This window comes from Pezoporus flaviventris, unplaced genomic scaffold (assembly GCF_033815535.1).
Source record: "Pezoporus flaviventris isolate CSIRO_AGI_PZ_B2104156 unplaced genomic scaffold, CSIRO_AGI_Pfla_v1 ptg000066l, whole genome shotgun sequence".
Lineage (NCBI taxonomy): Eukaryota > Metazoa > Chordata > Aves > Psittaciformes > Psittacidae > Pezoporus > Pezoporus flaviventris.
Genome location: NW_026892614.1, coordinates 3,281,972 through 3,300,208, shown reverse-complemented (window position 1 = coordinate 3,300,208; position 18,237 = coordinate 3,281,972). Strand labels below are relative to the sequence as shown.

Genomic DNA, 18,237 nt, shown 5'->3' with positions numbered 1-18,237 from the left:
GAGCTGAACAAGGAGCAGGACAGTACCTCTGTCCCTGTGCTGCTGAGAGGCAGTGTTTACACTACAGTAGCCTTCTTGTTTGCCACCTGACCTTTCCAGCCTCATCCCCTCTCCTTTCTGGTTGACTTTTGACTGTCCTCAGTTAATCTCTTGCCATGCCCTTTCCTTTCCCCTCTCTAGCATATTTGCTATTCAGCAGGTTCACACAGCAATAAATGATTAACCAGAAGATTTGTTGCTCAGTCCCCTATTGGAATGCAGCAAAGATCTCCACTTTGTACATAAAATATAACAGAAAGGCAAGGCTTCTGCCAGAGCATCAAACAAGCCTTGGCCTGTGCATTAAATTCAAGTAATAGTCATAGGAAAACACTTTAAAGAAAAATCACACTGACATGAGCAGGAAAGCCAGTCAACCCCAGGCACACTGGGGAGAGCATTATGCATATGCCACATTCACATAGATAGCATGGACATGCTGAGTAGCTGGGCAAATTTCAGAGCACCACCACTGAGACTAGCAACCACATTTCTGAGCAGGGAGGGCTGGGAGGAAGAAACCACACCTCCATGCCAGCCCCACATGAACCAGCCATGTGGAAGATCTTGGCTTGGCTCATTCAGGAGGTGAGACTGGGGCTTAGGCTGACGTAGCAGCCAGCTGAGCACCACTGATGCGGGAAGATGAAGCAGGTGCCTTACAGGTAAGGAAAGATCTGGCAGCGCAGAGATTATCTCTTCCAGGTGACCTGCCCCCCTTCAGAGGCAGACAGAAAACATCTGTCAGGAAGCAGAAGACACTGAGCTGCTGATGCCATCGTACCCTAGCAGGCAAGGAAGAGCTGGGAAGAAAACTTCCCCTTGAGGGTGCTTTCCTCTCTCAAACAAGGTAAGCCAGCAAATGACTCAATTACATACTGAAGAACAATGAAATAAATATTTACAGGGTGCCTTTTTAGATGCCAAGAGTTATAAACCAGTGAGTGGAAGAAAGCAGGACTCGAGATTCCCAGGTGCCCAATTCAGGCAATGCTTAACTACTAGACTGTGAGGTATTGGAAGGGCTCCAGTTCCTCTTCTGGAAGCTCTCCTCACAAATCACAAGTACAACTTTTCTTTTTCATTCAAAGAAATAAATAAATACCAACCTTAACTGTGTTCTATGTAAGTGCCTTGAATGGGGAAGAGAAGGGAAAAGAGGAATAGCAGTTTTGCTTATCATGCCTGTGTTTCCAAGCTCTTCCAGGCACTGGCATGTACATAGGCCTTTCCCTGGTTACAGACGTATATATAATTAGCACAGCACATTATGCATTGCCTTCCTATTTGCTGGAATGTTCACCTCTGTGCAGGACAGCACAATGCCTGAGTGCCACTTAACGGGCTATCGCCAGCCTCAGCTGTCCAATGAGCCCAGGCCAGACTCCTGGAAGTTTGCCTTAAAGAGAACAGGCACCAAAAAGAAAGGTAATTTGGACAGGGGATGTATTCGCTTTTCAGTTTTGAAGCCATTAACTTTCGTGTTGTCAAGTTCTTCTCATCAGTATGGGTGTCTGGAAACCTACTTTATGTAAAAGTTAAAATTGCTCCATGGGGTTGGAACTAGATGATCTTAAGGTCCTTTCCAACCTTAGCCATCCTATGATTCTATGACTGTGGAACTAGAGTTGGCAGGAAACCCATATCCCTTCCACCCAGATAGGGGAGCACTAGCAAGGTCCCTCATCAGCTGCTCCATAACGTTTATCCGTCACTGCAGAAGGGAGATGGAAGCAGAAAGAGATCCCCTGGGCAGCAGTGGGCAGAGCTGTCCAGCTGTGTGACCTTGTTGCCTGCCTGTTGGTGTAATTCCTGATCAGGCCAGGGTGAACTTGGAGGGGCCAGCCCCCTTACTCTTCTGTGCCTGGGACAGTGTGTCAGGTAATATCAGGTTCTCCTGTTGGTTGTGTGTGGTACACGTTAAAATGTGTCAGATGAACACATTTTTCCAAGGGGCTTTCATGAGCCAGATGTCTTTAGCAGGGACAGGCAGTGTAAGAGATGTAAACATCAGCACACAAGCACCTGTAACCCAAATAATGGGGAATAAAAGCATAATTCAAGAGACAAAGAGGGAAGAGAAGAGGAGAAAACATATAATTGGGCTCTTTGAACGGCTTAGAAACCCTAACAGCTCCTTTAAGGACATGGACTCTTCTGCACAAGCTTACCTGACAGCACCTTAGAGATTTGCTAACTGGGGACTATCATGGGCAAGCAAACAGCAGAAGATGTAAATGTGCCCTGTGTAGAGTAGAGAACTTTGAGCCCCTCTCTCCTGCTCCCTGTAATCACTGGCCATTTCAGTGGAGCAACTTGAGAAGGTTTTACTATGGATATAGGCAGGTGAAGCATGCAGGCTACTCCTTCCCCAGCCACCAAAACTCCTAGGTTAGAGCAAGGGGTTGCACCTGCCCTGCCCGTATAGCGCAGGCCTGGCATCAGTTTTGAAACTATTCAGAAATTCAGGGTAGCAGAGAAGCATGAGCCTTGGAGACAGAGAAGACAGCACTGTAGCTTCTGGACGTGTCTGCTGTTTACACTGCTACTGTACTTGCCGACTCTGAACCTAATAACAGACTCTGCTTGCTGGCCGACTTTGCTTTAATAACTTAGGAATGATATGCAAAGAGCAGGGCACAAAGGCTGCTGCAACAGCCTGGCAGGACCACAGGAATGGGAGCAGGGTGTGAACATGGAGGCAGGAGTGGGAATTTCTGCAGCTTTGAAAAGTGGACATTAGTGTGTTTTAACACTTAATAGAGTCAAACCTTTGAGGAGCCAAGACTTATTTTCAAACCCGATGGGCTTTAGAATGCTCTCCTGCTGAAAGCCCTCCCCATTATCCATTTCTGAAATGCAGGTTTACAATCCTAATTCAGTTTGTCACCCTTGGAAATGACTTCTCTTTCATGGTCACTTGCCTTCTCTGGGGGAAGGAAGGTCTGAAAGAAAGTTCTCAAATGCCTTTCATTCAGACCCAAGCTTTTTGCTCTGTCTCTTCTTTATGAGTTCCCTCCCTAATGCAGGGATTCCATCAGCGCCCTTGCAAGACAAAAAGTTTATTCTCATTTGCGGGTCTCTCAGCATTAGAAGTGTCTCCTAATGGGTAGATTGTGGCTGTAGGTAATAATTCTTACGAACTCCGCTGCTGCTGCAACTCCGTTATTTGAAAAGCAGTCGAGTGCCAGCCACGCGGCGGCAGATAATTAAAGACTTTGGAACAGTTTTACTGGCACAGCCATCTCCTTGTGCTGATCCCACAAAGTGTAGATCTTCCTCTCCTTCCTGCACTTGGGTGAGTTGGCTTGTTTTGCACGTGATGAAGCACCAAGCAAACGGAACTGGGTACCTTTGCATGGCAAAGGCTCCTTCTACCAGGGTGACTCAGCAGGAGAGCCATGCATTTCTTTGCAATGCCCTGGAACAGACTGCCTCTTCTTTAGACTGGATTGGGTTTGGGGTGGGACTTGGGCCTCTGAAGCAAGATTGGTGCCAGAGAACAGCTTATCCTTAATTACATTTCCATGATAGGATTCAGCTGTGGAAGAACAAACACCAGTGAAATCAAGGTGATAGAGCAGATTTCCAGGCAAGGTAAATCAGAGAACTGGGAACCTGGAACTGAGCAGAAGTTCTGCAGAGATAGAGATTTCATCATCTCAGAAATAGCCCTGGCAAAGCCCCAGTAGACAATGTAGCTAAGTTATTCTGTGGCTTTTATGTTCTTTCATGTGGCTCCTGGATAGCTAAAGCCTAACCACAATTATAGTCATTTTATTTTAGGGAATCACACAACGGCATGGACATTTACTCAGGCATTTTGGGTGGCCCCTAAGAGGGAGATATTGGTGGCATTTTCGGTCATTGGCATTGAGGGATGGCAAGTTTCCTGCAGAACTGTTGAAGGCAAAGCCAATGCTTTATTTTAAATGCTTATAGTCAGACCTCTGGCTTCTGGTTTGGTTTTTGGTTGGTTTGGGTTTTTTGTTTTTCTTTTTATAAACCTTCTATATTTATTATTTATATCCATTCGCAGATTCTGGGGCAATGCTTTGAGGTCCTGGAGGCTAGGCAGCATTTGGGATGCAGGATTATCTGTTACAAGAATATCTGGAGGGTGTTTGGGCGCCTGACAGAAAGTGGGAAGTGTCCAGGAGTTCATTTTTCGGAATTGCTGTCCAATGGCGCCAGTCTGCCTGTTTGCAACATTTCACCCAGTTTTGCAAATCTGACAGCCCTCTGGCCAGCTTTACGTGTTCTGCCACGTTTTGCGAAACACCCTCTGTTGCTTATCGAAACAACAACAGGGTAGAGTTCTGCTTGTGGTAAAAGTTCACAACACTGACCAGCCAAAAAAAAAATGATACTAATTTTGGGATGGATCATCACCTAACCTCGCAGTGAAGCTGCACTGATTTGCACCACCTGAGGGTATTGTGCCTTGCTAGTAATGCCACTCTGCAGACTTCCCAGGCCCACTAACTTCAATGCTGACTTTCAGAGGATGTGCATGCTCACCACACTATGGAGAAGTGAAGAGCTGATGATCTCCTATCTGTCTTGCTGCGGCCATCAGGTCGCTGCTGCACTCCCAATGACTAGCCAAACCTTAACGGCGCAGCCTGAGCTCTCCTGCTTACAGACCTCCTTGTGTGTTCTTTTTTTAAGTGTCTCTCAACTTGCCAGACCAATTTCTTCAATGCATCTGCACACATTGGCAGATGTTCTCCTAACCACTGGTTAGGACATTGACATAGATGTTAATCTATGGTGCTGACAAACACGATAAGCCGTAAACACCCATGTCCCAGTTTCTCTTTCCTCTTGATCTTAGTGTGATCAGAGTTTCACTTCCAGTAAGTGCCATGATGAGAGGTGAAGAAATGAGAAGGCAACAGAGGTGAAGCTTAGCTGTCATTCATAGAGACAGATCACACATGAGTTATACACCATCAGAGACAAACTGTGCCCTTGACACCAATGTGCCAAGTCTTTTATCATCCAACCACTCTGACCTTCCTGATTTTCCCCCTCCCACCCTCAGTCCCCATGTTGTGATTTATGCCCTTGCTCCATTGTGCCTATCTCTTCTTTGGGACAGGTTTGTATAGCTGATGCAGAGTTTGTTACAACTAGGGTTTAATCTTAAATCTCATGTTTGCAAAGCCCTCAAAAAGTAGTAACAATCATGTTAATAAACTTCATAGCACTTGGGAAAAAGTAAAGGTAGGTAGGTCTTTGTAGTGTATAAACCTGCCCTGGAAAGGAGGGTTGTGGTTATAGAAGAAATGCTCTCCATTGTTGGGTCCTGCACTGAAACTCCTCATCCGTTGCTCTGCTTACTTCAGGTCCCCCACTGCTCCAAGAAGACAGAGTAGCTCCCTGGAGCTCCCACAGTGCACTCCTCCCTCCTTGAACCAAACTCTGAAGAAGTGTCAGACCACAATTTGACAGGGAAGCTGCGGGCCCTGGAGGTTTCAGGCTCATCCAACCGCAGCCCATGTTTGCAGTGCACAAGTGTGCCCTTGGTGTCCTCAGGCAGAGGAAGGCTGGGCCCTCCCTGAGCAATCCCGTTCCTATTAACAGGTTTCTGCTTCCCCACAGAAGTGTAGCATTTGCGCAGGAGAACAGGTAATGTTTCACTCCCTTGCTAAATCTGGAAGTCTCTCTTCAGCAAAATCCAAAGACTTTAATGAGCAAGAGAAACACAGACTTTTAGTTCTTTTTTCTTCAGCAAATCCAGCTGTTTTCTCCGTGGCTGCAGCTGCTGGTTTGCCTTTGCCTTTGTATGGAGCGCTTCAGAGGGGTTTGTGGACAGGGCCACATCAGAGAGGTTTCCCACAGAGGTGGTCTCAGAGGCCCTCTGTGGTGTGCTGGGATTTTGGGATGGACCTGTGTTCTGTATTAAGCTTATGAAAAGGAGACAAGATTTAAATAGCATTTATTCAATTTCTTTGTGGGTGTTTTTTTCTTGAAATAAAGGCCTTTTCTCTTTTGTTTTATTAGAAACACACCCACAGCAGGGTGTCCAAAATCAGGCAGGGCTGTGCTTGGCAGGCGCCCATGGGGAAGCAGTGTGCAGTCCTGCAGGGTTGCTCCTTGGGTGCATTCTGTGGTTCTCCATCCCCCCTTAGACTAGCCTATGTCACACGTTCACTAAGTACCAAATGGCACTAGGATCCCCCGGCTCTGCCCCTCTCCGTCACACCAGCCACCATGAGATGGGTGTAGGTCTAATTCCACCCTCTAACTGTGTGCTAACAGGCCATTCCAGATCACCATTCCCTCAAGCTTCTCTGAACACATTAAATTTCCACCAAGCAGGATTCACTGATGTGGTCTCCCATTCTGCAGAGCCACAAGAGCTGCCAAGTTACTGTAAAACAGTGCTTGAGATAGTGTTTATAACCATGTTGCACCCAGAGGGTCCTGAACTGTGTGAGATCAGTTGCACTGAGCTTTAGACGTATAGTGTATATATATGCACACATATTAAAAAGACAATCCTTGCTGTGTGAACAGCTAATGGGAAAACTTGTGACTTGTAAATAGTATTCTTCTTCTGTAATATACCTAATTATATGTAGCAGGGAAATGCAGAGAACTGGTACAGTGGCCAGTCACATCGCATCCTTCCCCTGCTCCATGGAGAAACTTTGGAGATTCTTCTCCTTTAATTTCTGTACCTTGGTCTCTGCAAGTGGTCTGGTGACTAAAAGCAGCTCCCCAGTGGGAGAGAAAAACAGCTCTGCTAGGACATCGTGCATTTGCTTAGAGACAAGAAAGCACTCCTCTCCTACTGCATGAGGAGCTGAAAGCCTGTGCTCATCTAGCATGATCATCCCTTGAAAATTCTGTTTATGTCAAATAGGCAAACCTCAGAGCAAACCATCATGGGCAAGGCCCCTGGACGATGATAAATGGCATTCTTTTGCCATGCAAACAACAAGAAAGCAGCAGCCAAAAGCTATCAAATCTCTGCTGAATCACTGATGAATGTCATTCAAGCTTAACACTGTGTTTGGAGAGATATGACTTGGCCATTCAGAGCTGCTATGGGAACTGTCTCTGTATGTCAGCACAGCGGATGGCCCACTAGCTCCATACCACTATCTCAGGTGGTGAATGCAATGTAATTGAGTAAGGTTTCTGAAGGGCATCAACAAGGGCATGGACGCAAAAGTCATGTTTGTGCTTTGAGGCAGTCAGCACTGACCTGAGGTTAGGGAATGCCAATGGGAAACTGTGCAGCAACTTAATTCTGTACACACTGGCTGGAAAGGTAGGCTCTCCTCCTTTTATAAGTGTTTGGGAACAACTCACAGCTGGAGCAGGATGCAGAACCCTGGAGCTTCAGTGCTTTTGTGAAGTGAGTGCTCTGTGTGGCTCCTGCTGCAATGAATCAGCACCAAGTAGTTATTTGCCATTCTAGGAAATCATTCAGATGTACTGAGATGTAAACAATCTCTTCGTGAAGGAGGAATCCAGGAAAGAAGCTATGTGTCTCATCTTGTTCTTCCCTCAGAATTAGGACTGGCCCCTACAAGGGGATGAAAGCAAACTGAGGGTGGCTCAACTGAGATAAGGCATTTGTGAGGCTCATTGAAGGTGGGCATCAGAACTGTTGGAACGAGTCCAGAGGAGGGCCACGAGGATGATCAGGGGACTGGAGCATCTCCAGTATGAAGACAGGCTGAGGAAGTTGGGGCTGTTCAGCCTGGAGAAGAGAAGGCTGCGTGGAGACCTCATAGCAGCCTTCCAGTATCTGAAGGAGGCCTATAGGGATGCTGGGGGGACTCTTCATTAGGGACTGTAGTGATAGGACAAGGGGTAATGGGTTAAAACTTACACAGAGGAAGTTTAGATTGGATATAAGGAAGAAGTTCTTTACTGGTGGTGAGGCACTGGAATGGGTTGCTCAAGGAAGTTGTGAATGCTCCATCCCTGGTGGTGTTCAAGGCCAGGTTGGACAGAGCCTTGGGTGACATGGTTTAGTGTGAAGTGTCCCTGCCCATGGCAGGGGGGTTGGAACTAGGTGATCATGATTCTATGATCTTCAGGTCCTTTCCAACCCTAATTATTCTATGATTCTATGATTCTATGATTAGAGGGACACAGCAAGCACTGTCTGTGTGGATACCTGTCTAGCTCCTGCATAAATAGGTGTATTTATTTAGATATGTTAATATCCATCGCTGTAGGGAAGGCAACCAAATCTGAATGCTCAGTCATTACCTGCTGCAGGGAAAGGGACATGCAAGAGGAATTTGAAGGGAGTTCTTGCTGCCAAGGAAAGATGAAAGGATTTTAGAAAGAGAGGTTGTGAAAACAAGTAGTACTGGAGAGTTCATCCATGCATAAATGAGATGGAGCCTGAAATGACGGAGAGTCTCCATTGCTTCCTTGAAAATACAAGGATTAAAAAAGGGTGGCTAAACAGGATGTAAGGCAGAAAACAAGCTAGCACTCAAGGAGGGAAAGAAAAATGTCAATGTACGCAAATCAACTTTGATGTGATGCCTACCCCAATGTCCTGCTACAGAGGGATAAGCTTGGAGCCCTCCCCACCCCAAAAAACTGAGCATGCTCCCAGCTCTCTGGGTTTATGCCAGACTGTGAAGTTCACTTTCAAAGGCAAAGCTGACGCGGAGACATTTGACAGGACTCATGCTTCTAAAATCACGTGGATGCTTTTGTAAACACTACTTCTGGGTGTACTCAATATCTCCACTATTAATCGGGTTGCGGGGAGTTAAAAGCCCATTAATGGCATTAACAAATGCTATTTAACAGGGCTGAATTGCAAATGCAAGTTTAGGCAGAGAACAAATACAATGTGACTTTGGAGAAGCAGAAAGCCAGCCAAAAAAACCCAATAAACTAACCAACAAAACCTTGAAAAAAAACCCACAAAACAAACATCTATTAATCAACACAAAATACATAGCCTGAGAAGGGAGGAAAAGCCTTGGCAGATGTGATATTGAAAGAACTTGCTGGTGTGTTGGTTAAAGCCAGATGTGATGCTCAACAAATGGAAGATGCAGATGGGCCAAAACATGAAGCAGATTTGATAAGATTTTGGCTTGCAGAATGAACACAAGGACGGTCAGTGGAGTTTGGTCTTGTTGGCACAAAGAGCACACTAAACAGGGCCAGGAAGTTATGATCTTACTCTGAAATCAGTGGCTTACCATATGAGGGAGATGGATGGTCTTCAAAGCAAAGAAATAGCAGGGACTCAGGGTATGGAGGAATCATTCAAGCCTGTTTGGGTTTTTGAAGTGTGCAGTGGGAGAATGACCCAAGCCTGCTTGGTTTGGCTATGTATCGGCTGGCTGTGTTTGCAGGGGCATGTTAATACCTGTTCACACTTACTGGTTTCTGAGCAGTCAGGATAATGAGTCTTTAACAGAGTGCTTGCTTGTATGAAAAGGTATAAAAAGGGGAAGAAATTGGGTTAAGGGAAAATGTAAACTGAATATTATGGGGGGAAGTTAAACAGTGACGTGCACAAGACAGCAGGTCAAGGGAGGTGATTCTCCCTCTCTACTCTACTTTTGTGAGACCCTACCTCCAGTCCTGCATCCACCTCTGGGGCACCCAGCATAAGAGGGACCTGGACCTGCTGGAGCAAGTCCGAGGAGGCCATGAAGATGATCAGAGGGCTGGAGCACCTCTCCAATAAAGAGAGGCTAAGAGAGTTAGGCTTCTTCAGCCTGGAGAAGAAAAGGCTCTGAGGCGACCTTAGAGCAGCTTCCCAGTATCTAAAGAGGGCTTACAAGAAACCTGGAAAGTGACTTTTTAAAAGGGCATGTAGTGACAGGACAAGGGGGAATGGTTTTAAACTGAAAGAGGGGAGATTGAGATTAGACATCAGGAAAAATTCTTTACTGTGAGGATGGTGAAACACTGGAACAGGTTGATCAAAGTAGTTGTGGATGCCCCATCCCTGGCAGTGTTCAAGGCCAGATTAGATGAGGCTTTGAGCAACCTGGTTTAGTGGGAGGTGTCCCTGCCCGTGTCTGGGGGTTTGGAACTAGATGATCTTAAGGTGCTTTCCAACCCGAACCACCCTATGATTCTGTGATCTCCCCAGGCTCTCTGCCTGAGCCTTTCAAAAGTAGGCAGTGGCATGTATCCTATAAAGTCTAGCTCTATACTATTGCAAGGGCAAATGGATAACCAAGTAATTATTTTCTAAATGTGCATAATATTTCAGCTAGATGGGCACTTATTTGTATATTATCAGTGTCCTTATGAACTGTTAATAATGACCCTAAAAAACCACCAAGGCTGGAAACATGAAATGCTCAGAAACAAGAAATGCTAGAGTCATGATAGCTCTTTGTGCCTTAATTCAAACTTTTATATGTGTCTGCATTGTGTTGCAGTCACAGGATCATCACGGTATGGGACAGATCATCACTGTGCTCACTGAGTAACTGCTCAGAGTTTCTTCTCACTCTCATCACTTGACCTCAGACCTTATTTACTAAACAGCACTTAAGCTCTGTCTAGAACACAAACTGATTACATTTCCTCATGGGTTTTCCTGTGACAAGTTAAATCTGAAAAGTTCACCAACATGAAGAGATTTCCCCTTACCCCAGACTTTATGATAAGAGGAAGGAGCTAGTACCGCTTCCGTTTTATGGATGCTAAATGAGGGTAAAGACATTAGAGTTGGGGCCACCGACTCTTGCTGTTCATTTTACAACTACACAAGTTTCCTTTTGAGGGATTGTTTTTGTTTTATTTTGTTTGTGTGTGCTGTATATGTTTAGATGTTGGCATGTTACTTAAATCTGCAGAGAATTTACCCTCCAAGTGACTGTTGTGAAAGACAAAGTTGCAGATATATAACAAAACCAATTGTTTTCTATGACTGTGACAGCTGGGCACCTACTGAGAGAAAAGAACAAGAAAAAGAAAAATAAGAACTGTTGAGAGGACCAGGGAGGAGGGCAGGGAGGGAGAATTGTGTGCGGATTAGAAAGTCTAATATTGTGGAAGGTTTGTGAGTAAATAAAATGAGCACTTGAGAACCTCTTCAGGCAGGACACTGAGCTGAGACAACAGAAGAAAGGTGAACTAAGCAGTCCCTAGAAGAAACCTGTTGGCAGGTTGTGATACTGAAGCCACCCCAAGGGAATCACTGGCAAACCCGCTATGAACTACCTCTAGGGAAAAAGCACATCCTCAGCTGAAGAGTGGGACTGTGGATCCGGGAATTTCTAAGAGTGGCCAGTATTTCTTGAATCTTTAGCACCAGGGACTTCCATGATTTTATGTTGAAGGCACAGCTCTCAGCAACTTTGCTTGCAATGCAGAATGCTGAGCACTGTTGCCAATCTGGCCCCATGCATCCGCAGCTTGGCAAACAGAACAGGAGGTAGTGGCCAACTTTGAAAGGCTTATTTAAGTGAATTGCAGTAGCACACAACGACTCCGTGGTACAAGCAGGGCTAGGCAGCTTTCAGTTGCATTAATGATCAGATCATCTCTTCTCCACCTCCAATCCCCTTCCTCATTTCCTACACACCCTTCCAGCTTGGCAATAAAGGATGCAAGGGTCCTATTGGAAAAACCCAACGAGACACTATGTGACCATGTAATTAAAGGTTGTACTATAACACACATGCACAAAGGTGATGAATTAATGCTGTATAGAAAGTCTCCAGACCCGCATTTCCTTGCTCTGCTGTGCAGTGATACCGATCCTTTAACACAGTTCTCCATGTGCTATTTCATAGGTTTATGGAGGGGAACCACATCAAAGTTTCAGAGCTTTCTCCCTTACCCATTAGAGAGTGTGCAATGTAAAGACCCTGGCACAGGTCACCAGAGTAGAGTGAGCTGGACGTCTGCAGCCCTCTGCCTCCTGAGGTGACAGGAAGGTAGCAGCTCACCAGCTACACAGGCTGCAGGGACAGGAGCACGCTTGGCTTGGTGCTGGAGCCTGGGCTGCTGCAGGACATTGAGGTGTATTGGCGCAGACTCTCCAAAGGAGAACTTCCTATGGCTTCAGTGTTCCTGCTCTATCACTTAGATCCTGAGTGACGTACTCCCATGAACCATGGAACTCCATGCCTCTGTCTTGTACGTTCCCTCACTCACATCCTGCTTCCTTACAGCTCTGTCTGGTGCCTCATTTTTTTTGTTCATTCCTACTTCCCAACCCCTTCCAGTCTGTGTCTCCACTTCCCTCTGCCTTTGAAGGCAGAGTGGGTACAGTTATCCTTCAGCCAGAGGTCTCAGCAGGAGTGGTGGCAGAGGCAATCCTGCTTGATCCTCATGTCCCAGTGCAGGATGTATGTGCACCTATGTCTCCTGCATGGTGGCATAGAGGAGCTGGAAGAGATGAAGCAAAAACGCAGGAGAGATATCCAGGGGGCCTTGAGGGAAAACAAGTGCTTGTCTTGCCTCTTCTGCAGACAAAATGCAAATATTGACTTTTCTGAGGTTTATAAGGTAGCCAAAGAGGTGTAGATTGTAATGGGGCTGCCAAGAGCACATCCTTGATAAGAGGGCAGCCCTGCTCTGAGGCATGTGAGTCACAGACCATTAAGAATGTTTCAGCATATGGGAAACAATGCATTTTTCTTTTTCTTGTTCTCAGAAACAGCAGCACCACTTAAGCAGAAAAGCAAAAACAAATGAACAAAACAAATTCAGCTTGAGGCAGTCACCCAGCATGGGGAATTGCAGGCCAGATGGTTAGTGTGACAAAGTTATAAGTAACTGAAAACAGCCTTTTAATAAGAAGTATTAGGCAACTTCAGCATTAGGTGGTACCACCTCTGCTGAAACCCTGTCTCCCTCTTTCTCTTTTTAAATATGACTTTTCTAAATTCAACACACCAACAAATTCACTGAAGAAGCACAATGGTGCCGTGAGAAAAGCCCCATGGTGTTCCTGTTGCTGTTACATCACAAGTGTGTTAGAGGACAACAGATGACTTTCCACCACTCATCTTGCTGCCTGGTCCTGCTCCCTTCTCCTCTTGGCCCTGTTTCTTGGGCCTGCCATCTTCTCACCCATGCACAGCCATTCCCTTGTTGCCTGTCTCTCCCTCTTTGTGGCAGCTGCTTGCTCAGCCTCCCAAGCCACTTTGGAAGGCTCGATCCACATCCTTCTTGCCTGTCCCACTGCTGGCTCTGGCAGCATCAGCTTGAAGCCCACATTAATAAGCCCAGCAAAGCTCCTTACTTTGGCTTGCTGCCTGCCCTTCCCCTCCCCTCTGCTGTCGGTGTGCCTCACTGGTCTTCTTGGACAAATCTCTGTCTTCTTAATCTACTGTAAAACAAAAGGGAGGGGGACAAAATCTCAGCTCGTGACTATTGCTGCTGCTCTTTTGAATTTCTCCAGAGCCTGTCAGTCTACTGACTTTAGTGGGATGACACTGCTTCACATCACCCAAGGATAAGACAGACCTGCTTTTGTCAGTGGCCAGATGCCAACTTGCAGCGGCAGAAAATCTGTCTTGTTGGTTTAGGTTTCAGTGTGGCTGGGGTGATTGGTGTCAGAGGGTGAGCCGACCCCTGGCTCCAAATGAATGCAGGAATCGCTAGACACAGCTATGTATGCCATCCTTGTCTTCTTCACCTGCTTTCTGCATCTTTCATCCCAGAAGCATATGCACACACAAGGAGTAAGCTTGTACATAAGTTTTCAGTTGTTGTGCACACTGACGCTTGCACATTCTTATGCTTGTTTCATTTTTAGATGATTCCCCTATCTCAGGAGATGCAGCACACAATGCTTTTACCATTCTTGCATGAGTTGTTCCTGCTTGTTCCACATCATCAGGTTATGTGCTGACAAGTGGAGCATATGCTTTCAACAGCATGTCTGCTGTGACTAAATCATATCCCGGGTCATCAATTCAAAGCTCATAGTGTGTGTTTGCAGTTTCAGAGGGAACTGTTGTCTGCTTGCATCTTTTATAACCCCAGGAAGACCTGGGCAAATCAGGACAACCATGTGCAAGATCTAGCACTGTTTTCTTAAGCTATGCAAGCATTTTCTTTGTTTACTTCATTGCTTTCTGTATGCTCTACAGGCATCTACTGAGTCATGAAATGTACTGGGTGAAGTAGGGCTCTGGAGTCACCACCTGAAGCATCCGAGTAGAATTCAGGTGCTTTTAATAGGCCTCAAAAATGCAACCTGGATTAATACTAGTACGTGCTACAAATGGTTAACCTTTCTGTGTTATCACTCTGCCTTGGCAGTGTTTGGGAATTCATTTCATACAGGTTGTGAAAACCTTGTCATGAACTTAAGAACACACCACGTATGAGAGCCAGTACATTAAATTTATCATTTTAAGGTCAGCATCTGTAATAATTAGGATATTTTATTCTTTTTCTTTCTCTTTCTTTTTTTTTTTTAATTGAAATTTCATCTTGTTTAGTTGAAACCTTTCCCCAGTTGCAACTTCAGTAAGCACATGTTGGAATAATTCCTGATACTCAGTGACAGCTCTGTCCCAGGCAATAATATTATGAGTAGACACTTCAATTTTTACAGGGACTGCAGCATCTGTGTAGTGAAATGTTTTGGAACATGCCCAGTAAGTATACTGAAGGTGTTCAAGCCTAGGCTTTCCATGCCAAAGGAGATCTAAAAATCCTTATCAGTCTATCTAATCTGCTGAAGAATTTGGCTTCCACCAACAGAGTCAATATTTCAGTCCAAGTGGAAATTTTCTCTTTGTGTGTTCCTTTTCCAGGGGCCATTTAAGGCTGAATCAGCTATGCTCCTCCATAATTAGAAAGGAGCAAGCTTGCTTTCATCCCCTTCTGTTTTACAAATACTGCCACTTACTGTCATGCAATATCTCCATGGCCTTCCACTGCAAGTCTGGAGGAATGCTTTGGACCATCCAGATCCAAGTTTCCATGACATCTTCGTCTTCACTTGGATTCCAGAAGTGCTTTACCATGGCTGAGGTTTCACTCTCCCAGATGCTGTCCAAAAGTGTAACGAGAGACCATCTTGACTCCCATTACATTACAGATCTACAAAGAGAAATGAACTATTCTTGTTTCTGTTTCTGTAGAAGGAGCAAGTGTTGGCTTACCGTCTCCCGAGTTGTCTTGTAACCGTAAAGTCATCTTTCCAACCTGTTTCACTGAGCTTAATTCACCAGGAAACTGTTCTGTCTCTCTTTGAGGCAATCAGCACGAGCATTTCATGGCTTAGGGTTGTCACAAAGGTCATCCACTCTTTTTTTTTTTTTTTAGTTTCTTTCTTTCTTTTTGTGAAAACAAGATAAAAGACAAAGCATGTCTGCAGGGATCACACCCACCCTACTGGAGGACCCTCTTTTTTCTACTTCCAGCACAATGCACAGCTTGCAATCATTACAAAATGATGGGGCATCTTCTGGGTGACTGTTAGAGGGAATTACATTCTGGCAGCCTGTGAAAGGCATGTGCATGCTCTGATACTTGATATTCTTTTCCCTTCTGTTTGCTATAGCCATTTCCCTTCTGTGGGCAGGGCATTTCTTTCTTTACAACAGGGTTTGTGCCTGTACCCTACTGAGTACCCTGTCTAAGATCATCTCTCGAAGTTGTTGAAATTCCTGTTGGAAGCTGATAGAGTTATGGCAGACTGACTCTGCTGTCACTACAAACAGCATTTGAATCAAAACCTTGTCCTGTGTAATCTGCATATCTCAAATGACCTCCTTGTTCTTTTTTTCTTTTTTCATTTCATTAGTTTATGGGATAAGATTCCAAACTGAGGTAAATAAGTGTGACTTCACCAAAGTCAACGGATGTAAATTGGCTTATACCATCCAAAAATCTAATATAAGATCTTCAGGGAAGGAATCTGTTACATACTGAACTCAAAACACTGCTTTTGAAGCGTGTAAAAAACCTCTTTGTTTCATTTTATGTTTTATTTTCCTTCATATTTCCTCTCCTCTTTTCTGTTATGTAGTCAGGGAGAAAAAAAAAGTAAAAATCAATGGCTGAAAAAGTACTGTGTTTCATTTTTCCCACTTGCAGTGCAATTTGCTGGCTTAATCATTTCCCAAACCTTCCTCTGTCGCTTCTAAGTTTCAGAGCCACTGCTGGAGCTTCCTGTCATGGTTATGCCAGTTCTTGCTCCATACCATTGGACAGGCTCATCAGGTACTGAAACCCAATTTTTCATATTGTGCACAGTAACTTTATTTTAAATGAAACATTGATTTAGGGATGACTCATTTGGGAGAAAAGAAGTAAATGGCATCCTCCTTCAGTTAGGCTGGCCATTCCTTCCCTTTCCTGAGCTCAGTAAAATCCAAAAGGACTCTGGGGCTAGAGAGCCTATCTCTCCAGCAGGTCCTTCTTCACATCTCTGTCTCTGCTTGTGCTGATGTGTGTGCAGGTGCGGATGCGATATGAAGAAGCAGAAAGACTTTGTCAGAACCAGAACAAAGTGTCCCACTGTGTTAATACTTTACTCTCTCTTGCCTTGAATGTGGCAGATCTGTCCATTCCTGTTGGAAATGGATGTCTGCTCAGAGCATGCAGGCTGTGCATGGAAGGGGGTGCAAAGAAACACCTTGCAAGGACAGGTACCTCTGTGATTTCCTGAAACAGTCACAAGATGCTTATTTATTATCCTCTCAGCTCACACAGAGAGTGAAAATCATCCTCCACAGGGGAGGTATGAAGAGAGATGACCAAAATGCTACAAAGCATAGAATTCAATTGTCACCCTTGTGCTGAGGCTCTCCTACGACCTCCTGCATGAAACAAGCTTAAGAGTTAGGATATGCTGGTGTTAAAGGCCTCACAGAGAAGTTCATACTGCCTCCTACAACTACCTATTTACCATTCTCTGAATCAACATCCCCCTTCCTTGGCTCCAGAATTAAGCCACAGCTTTAAACTCAGAATGTTTAAAGAAACAAGGGTGGGAAATAAAGGTCTGGGCCATTCTTCAAAAGCCCCGTGTAAACACTGAGTGACCCATTCCTTGTTCTTTTCCTAACCTGGATGAACTCTGGAAGCAAGCAATAAACAGTAAAGGTTAATTAAATCCATTTCTAAGTTTAACACCCCTGGCTCCCCACCCTGTCCTAACCAGACTTTGGGGGCTGTGTGTTAAGGGCAAATATAACCTGGTTTGAATTCCAAAACATGATTCCAAGCTTCCTTTAGAGACAAAGAAAACTGATTTCTATATGCTGAAATGAGTCATTCAAGACAGGGAACCTAATTAAGGTTGCAGCAGCAGCTAATTTCCCCACCAAAAAGAAGTTTGGTGCACTAAAGAATGAAGTGCTAGTTCCGGGCAGCAGCACCAGGCACTCAATGTAATTATAATTTATATGGCCCTCACTGCTGTAGCAGTTAAGTGCTTGACAAGAACCAAGGGATTTACTCTGAGGTAGGGAAGTTTTCTTCTCTTTTATGACCAGGGAACCAAAGATGAAATGACCATCCCCAGACTATTCAGTGGATTTGACCAAGCTGAACTCAGGTCTTCCCAAGTCCCTCATTAATTCACTAACGCAGGAGCTTTGGGCCCTGCTTTTGCTTTCACCTTTTCCCTGCCTGAAGCCCTGAAAAATTTGGATGTTCCTTTCAAATAGGTTAGTGAAGGAAAGGAGCAGCCTTCCTCTCTACCGCAGGGCCAAGTCTCCCCAGTTCAAAGCCCAGGCTATTTATGTCGCCAAATTCCCAACAAGACATAGGAAAATATACCCCAGATTTCAGAAGGTGAAGGGCTCAGCTTCCAGTCCTCCAAGGATACCAGGCTGGTTCAGCTGTATCACAACCCTTTTCTGCAGAACTCACCTGATCCGTACCTGTCACCATGCAGATGTCTCACCAGGATGACAGATACACAAGCAGGATTAGATCTGAGTACACCTGACTTGCAGAACTACATCAAGGTCTGCCCTCTCTCCTTTTCTTGGTTCTTCAATAATTGTATAATTCGAAGTTTCTCTGCAAGTCCAAGAGAACCTTATTTCTTGCAGAAGAAGCAGCAGCTTATGGGTTATTTTGGGGAGTGCATTACAAATGCTGTTCCACTTGAACGAAAATCTCTTATTTAGAAACACAAAAGGCAGGCTGCAAAAGTACAGAAGGAAGTCTTTTCTTTCTGAAACCAAGGCACCTGGGGCCTATGCTGAGGGGCCAGTATTGGCCAGAATTCCTTCGAGGCTGGCAGAGGCTGCA

At 45.1% G+C, this 18,237-nt stretch overlaps 1 long non-coding RNA gene across 1 annotated transcript; it reads left to right on the top strand.

The window, feature by feature from the left end:
• The first annotated feature begins 478 nt into the window (after nucleotides 1–478).
• On the top strand, nucleotides 479–4,843 carry LOC133278669 (uncharacterized). The gene is made up of 2 exons (XR_009746632.1): nucleotides 479–704; nucleotides 4,079–4,843. It is a non-coding gene; the product is annotated as an uncharacterized LOC133278669 (long non-coding RNA).
• Nucleotides 4,844–18,237: the final 13,394 nt, after the last annotated feature.